This window comes from Nilaparvata lugens, chromosome 7 (assembly GCF_014356525.2).
Source record: "Nilaparvata lugens isolate BPH chromosome 7, ASM1435652v1, whole genome shotgun sequence".
Lineage (NCBI taxonomy): Eukaryota > Metazoa > Arthropoda > Insecta > Hemiptera > Delphacidae > Nilaparvata > Nilaparvata lugens.
In genome coordinates this window covers 27,162,457-27,168,727 of record NC_052510.1, presented here as the reverse complement: position 1 = coordinate 27,168,727, position 6,271 = coordinate 27,162,457, and the positions used below count along the sequence as shown (strand labels likewise).

The 6,271-nt window shown below is 36.1% G+C and overlaps 1 long non-coding RNA gene across 1 annotated transcript; it reads left to right on the top strand.

Annotated features, from left to right (window-relative positions):
- Nucleotides 1-228: 228 nt before the first annotated feature.
- Nucleotides 229-3,453, top strand: LOC120352344. Its single transcript, XR_005571782.1, has 2 exons — nt 229-960; nt 2,574-3,453. It is a non-coding gene; the product is annotated as an uncharacterized LOC120352344 (long non-coding RNA).
- The last annotated feature ends 2,818 nt before the right edge of the window (nt 3,454-6,271 follow it).

The window sequence follows — 6,271 nt, the reverse complement described above, 5'->3', positions numbered from 1 at the left end:
AAAATCTGCAAAATTAGGAGAATTTTATTTGAGAGATCTGGCGGTGACATTCACTCAAGGAAAAGTAGTAGAAAATTTAATTCAATTTCAGTCTGCTCTTGATGAAGCTCCATTCATATCAGTTGCTTCACAAACCCTCCTAGTAATTATATGTTTGGCTAGCTACATAGGAATGAAAGTATTGAAGCAACTAGAAAAAGGAGGAACTTCTAGATATTACGAGTAAGATTTGCCGCCAAGCTACTATTGGTTGGCTGGAGTTGGGCTGGATCCGCCGCCATCTTGTTTAGCACATTTAGGCCCCCCATCCACTTACAGTTCGAACTGCAGTTCTTGACTGCAGTCAGAACTGTGAACGGTGGACTGTTGAAAAATGTTCACATCAGTACGGATTGCAATCATGGACCACAGGCCGTTTGGTGGCATGTTAGTCGTGGTCAGTCTTTCCGGTGTTTTGCCTTAGGTGTGTACTTTGTAATTTCGTTTTGTGGCTGTAGGAAAAGTGCATTTTAAGTTCTTATCGTATGTGAAGTTAAAGTGCAGTGTCTACGTTTGAAGATTTGGCAGCATACGCTGTAATAGCGGTAGCTATTGGAAAAAGAAAGAAACAAAGGCATCAAATGTGGAAAAAAGAATGGCTTCAGAGGAGGAGATTTGACCACATTCACCTTCTTAGGGAGCTTGAAGCATATCTAGAGACTGGAAAAATTACTTAAGAATGGACGAGAAAACGTACTTTGATTTATTATGTATAGTAACACCATTGATTACTAAACAAGATACAAAAATGAGAGAAGCCATTACACCACATGAAAAACTGACTGTGACATTACGGTATCTAAGCACTGGCAGAACAATGGAAGATTTAAAATTCACAACGAGAATTTCCCCCAAACATTAGGAAGAATAATTCCAGAGACCTGCTCAGCTATTGCCAAGGCCTCGAATGACTATTGCAAGGTTAGTAGCATGATGTGTTTTCAAGTAGTTTGAAAAATCCAAAATATGAAACCAAATAAAAGTTAGAAAAAGGAATAAAGTAGGTCTTTGTTGTTTTCGAATGCCAAACTTACTGTTAAGAAATTACAATTTTTTTAATCTGCTCATGGATTTGTTAAGGTACATGACCTACACATTGTATTATGTCACTACTTTTTGCTAATTTAAAATTACAAGTCCAGTATCTCTACCGGTTATGAGTTCATTTCTGTGTGCACACAACATTTAACCATTTTTATAAAGTAGTAAAAGGTGATGAAACTCATACAAAATTATTGTAAACATTATATTATCCATACTTGTATTTGTTGCGTTGTACAAACAACACATTTACTTTTTATAATTAAGGAAGAAAAAGTAGAAAATCATTTGACCATTTAATCATTTTATAATTACATTTAATTAATGTAAGTATAAAGATAAAACGTAATATGTACCTATTGTGTATGTTTAACCACAAATAAGTAAAGTATTAATTATAAAAACTATGACACTGTCAAACATAAAATTTCAATTTAGTATTACAAACACATGGCAGCTCACTCACAACAGTACCGCATATGAATAAAGATTAAAGTGTAATTTTAATCTGAGTGCAAAATATTTTCACCACAAAAAAAATGTAATTTTTTCAACATATAACTCTCAATGTACTCAACTACTAGAGTAGGCCTACTAAAAAACCGCACAGCTTGGGTTGTGAAAAGTTTACAGGTTTAAGCCTACTTGTTAGTAATAGAACACTCAACTCAGATTTGTATAGTTGACACTGAAGCCAGACATTGCTTGATCATCATACATTGGTTCATAGGTTGATCTACCTCCTGAACTTGGGGTAACACTAGCTGCTGATGGTGTTGTGGAACTTGAGTAAATAATACCTGGGTTAACTGTAGCAAATCGTGTTAGTCCACCTAGTTCTGCTTCAAACAGGGCATCATCAATGATTTTCTGTGCATAAATCCTTTGCTCATTGTTCAGCAATCTCAGCTTTTGAGCAATGTTCTTCCCAAAGGCGTCATAGTGATCTTCTTCTTTTGTTGTTGCCAGTCGTTGTCCAATATTAATCAAGACTTGATCACACGGGGACAATTTTTTTTTGCTATTTAAAAGAATCTTTCCCTTTAGGTTTAGGTGTTGCAGAGGTAATATTGGAAGCGCTTCGAGCAACTTGAGGAGGATTCTGTAGAGATTGGGGCACTGGTACATTTTCCTCAGCATTTAATGGTTCTTTTTGTGAATCGTCCTGCATGTCCTGTAAAAAAAACATGTTTGAAAAAAAGTCAAAATCTGTTATTTTTCGCAGATTTCCTTTATTTCCGTGCCCGGTAGACACCTGTCATTACTTAATAATGAACCACAATATCAATAATGATTCAGTTATCACCACAGTACATTCTTAACTACTTATTTATTACTTTCTCAAAATATTATATTGAAGAATTTACAGAGGGGGTGGTGATTGTAAAACAAGGGGTGATAAGGTTCTTGATGGGTTTGATTTCATTAAAATTTGTTCCGTACAAAATGCTGGTCTGAAATATGATAGCTGACAGTTTATGAATTGTTTTCAGGTACCGAATACAGCCGAGGAGTGGAAACAAATTGAACAGGAGTATGGGGAAAGATGGGACTTCCCCAACTGCCTAGGCAGCATGGATGGAAAGCATATAGCCATAACACCACCACCTGGAAGTGGTTCTTACTTCTATAACTATAAGGGTTTTCATAGTCAGGTACTTTTCTGCATTGCTAGTGCAAACTATGAAATAATTTATTTTCATTTCGGTGTTAATGGCCGGGTATCTGATGGATGAGTTCTGAAAGAGACAGACTTCAACAAGAAACTAACAGATAAAAGTCTCAATTTACCTGAAGAGGGCATTGTAGATGGTGAAACTCCTCCATACGTATTCATTGCAGATGACGCCTTCCCCCTAACTGAGGTCATAATGAAACCCTTTTCCTTTAGGGTTGCAAACAAACCTAGAAAGGTATATAACTACTGACTCTCAAGAGCACGTCGAATGGTCAAAAGTGTTTTTGGGATTCTCGCTGAGAGATCACCTTCATTGACTTGAAGAAAGTGAATAGTGTTGTTGTTGTGTGCTGCAGCTACCTGCACAACTATTTGTGTAGGTCAATCCCTCAAAGGTACTCACCTAACAACTGGTTGGATTTAGATGACAACGAAGTTGGTGTGTCTATGCCTGGACCAAGAACCAGCGATCACATGGCATTACAAGTAAGACAAACCGATCATCCAATGACTAGTGCAAAAGAAGTAAGAAATAAATTTGTTCATTGTTTTAACAACAAAGGAAAAGTGGAATGGTAAGACAGATACATCTCTTATAATGTTTAAGTTTATAATGATTAATTGAAAACAAAAAACCTCCAATGACAAACTGTAAGTTAGTTGTAGCATTGTGAATATATTATTTAACCACAAAACTAGGTAGTAATTTAATTGTCTTACTTCATCTTCACTGACTCTTCCTTCTCCTAAGTTGGAAGTCCCTCCTAGACATTCCTCCTGGTCAATAAGAAACAAAAGTTCTCTGTAGTACCACAGCTTTGGTACATTTATATCGTCTGTACCACTGCCAGAACGTTGTGAGGCTGTTACCTTTCTTTGTTCCTTATGAAATGCACTTCTGATATTGTTTATCTTCTTCAACAGTAGATATAAACCAAGATTTAAGACGGGTTTTTTTGCGCAATCTCCCCCCTCCCCCCTCCCCCACCCCCCTGAAACTCCCCCTCCCCCCTCCCCCCTCTCCCTCTCCCTCTCCCTCTCCCTCTCTCTCTTATCTTATCTTATCTTATCTTATCTTATCTTATCTTATCTAATCTAATCTAATCTCTTCCCCTCCCCCAGTGAGGACGAGGGGGATGAAGAGAGAGAGAGAGAGTGATCTCTCTCAGTGAGGGGAAAAATAATAACCCTGAGGAAAAAATAATTTCCCTTTCTACTGACAGATTAAAGTGAATCTGTATTCTCTACTGTCAAATTAAAGGGAATCCATATTACTACATCTAATAAAACTTATACTGTAAAATTAAATTGATTGCAAATTAATATAATTGGTTTGCTTTCCGCCCAACAGTTAAGAAAAATTTCACAAATTTAATTTATATTGAAATTTTCTATGTGCTGTACAAACCTGCGGGCGTTATTTTTTTGTAAAGTGTTTCTCCGAGAATATCTATAATAAATTTAGAATGAACTAGCATATCCAAAAATAGGTATAGATATCCTCAGACCTATATCACAGATTAAAGTGAATCTGTATTCTCTACTGTCAAATTAAAGTGAATCCATATTACTACATCTAATAAAACTTATACTGTAAAATTAAAGTGATTGCAAATTGAATAATTCAATTGGTTTGCTTTCCGCCCGACAGTTAAGAAAAATTTCAAAGAATAATTTATATTGAAATTTTCTATGTGCTGTACAAACCTGCGGGCGTTATTTTTTTGTAAAGTGTTTCTCCGAGAATATCTATAGTAAATTTAGAATGAACAAGCATATCCAAAAATAGGTATAGATATCCTCAGACCTATATCACTTGGTGTGGACAAATCATCAATCCCTGCAATCACTGTACAGTTCTCTTAGGAAAATTCTATTTCCGCTAACATTTAGTTCCCACGAGCGAGAAAGAAAACTTTTAAGCTTATGCTTGTTTAAGACTAGAGAATACTCATTCGGCAATTTGATAGTGTGCTTAAAGTCCCCTTCGCTATCAATATCAATAATTTTAATGTGAATTTCTCCATTATCGGGAAATGTAACTTTTGTTACTCTAAACCAATCAAAAGGGTAACAATCAAAACCCCAATTGACTTGCTGGTCTGCATCAATTGAGAATTCATTAAAACTTGTGCAATCAAAATAACCAGTCATTTTTTCGTCTTATCAGCTCGAACGATTAGAACCAAATGACACACCTCCTGCAATTAACTTAATGGAATTCGACGCATGCTACACTTTCCTTATCTAATGATGATACGTAGTGAAATCCAGCGCACGCGTCAAGGTTATAGAGAGAGAGAAATTGTGATACGCCTCCTATGTGTTTCTCTCTCACACAAGCAGCAGACTGACTTGCACCCAAGTCGAGCCCCTGGCACGTTGCCATATCTACCGCTTTTCCTCTATTGCAGAAGCCATGTGAAGAGAGAACTCAGTGAAGTAACTGAGTTCCTTTTTAATCCGCCATTCATATACTGCCAGATTTAAGTGAAACCATATGCTTCTCTCCGCGCAGCAATCTCTGCGCTACGAATGACGAGTGAAGGAGAGAACACTCAGCTCTCGACTGTTCTCCCCTTTGATCGGGCGTACGCTACTGTTTACAAGATTTTATGTTTTCGGCGCCAATATAAAGTCTTTATATTTGGCTAAATCCATTTTTTCTGTAATAATTTGCACTACCTGATTTTCGGAAAGGTTATGTTGTTTGGCCTCAATCCAGTTCATGTGAAAACTTACCTGGGCGTATTTGGATACAATGTCGAGGGCGATTCTGTGAATGAATAAATTTAGATAGTCAATGAATGGAGCCGAACATTGCAGTCTCATGACAGTACCCTCTTCCGAATTTTTAATTGCCTCAGCTATTTCATCACGAACGCTTTTCACAGCGACTCCCATCTCGTTTTTCTTAATAAAATCTCCTATATCATTTTTAGTTGCATACTTTTCTGCAATTTGCTTAATTAGAATAGCAATAGCATCTTTTGTAATGAACTGTTCAATACCTTCCATAATATTAGCTTTTATTGCACTCGCCATTTCAGATAATCGTTTTTCAAACTCTTCCTTTGTTAATGAAGAACTAATCAATTTCTGCAAAGCAGATTCTAAATATTGCTTATCAATTCCCGATGGCTGTGTTTCATTTACTTTAGTAAAAATTTCTGTACTAAGTTGTTTTAATTTAGTATTGAGATAGTTTCTGTCCAGCACCTCCAAATTCTTAATTTTATCTGATACGGCTTTTAATTTCTCATCTAAATAAGCTTTATCAACTTTATCGTTGTTAATACTGAGCAACTGAGATGAAAAGCTGTCTGTTAAAGTTTTCACTTCTCCTAATGCACTCTCTAGAGTTTGAGTTCTCTCTGCAATAGCTTTATCGATATTAGCACTGAAATTTTGTAATGTACTTAGAATATGTTCTCTTTCAATTATGCTCACTCCAATATTCTTTGTATTTTCCGAAACGAGTTTGGTTATTTGCGAATCTAAATAAAATTTCAC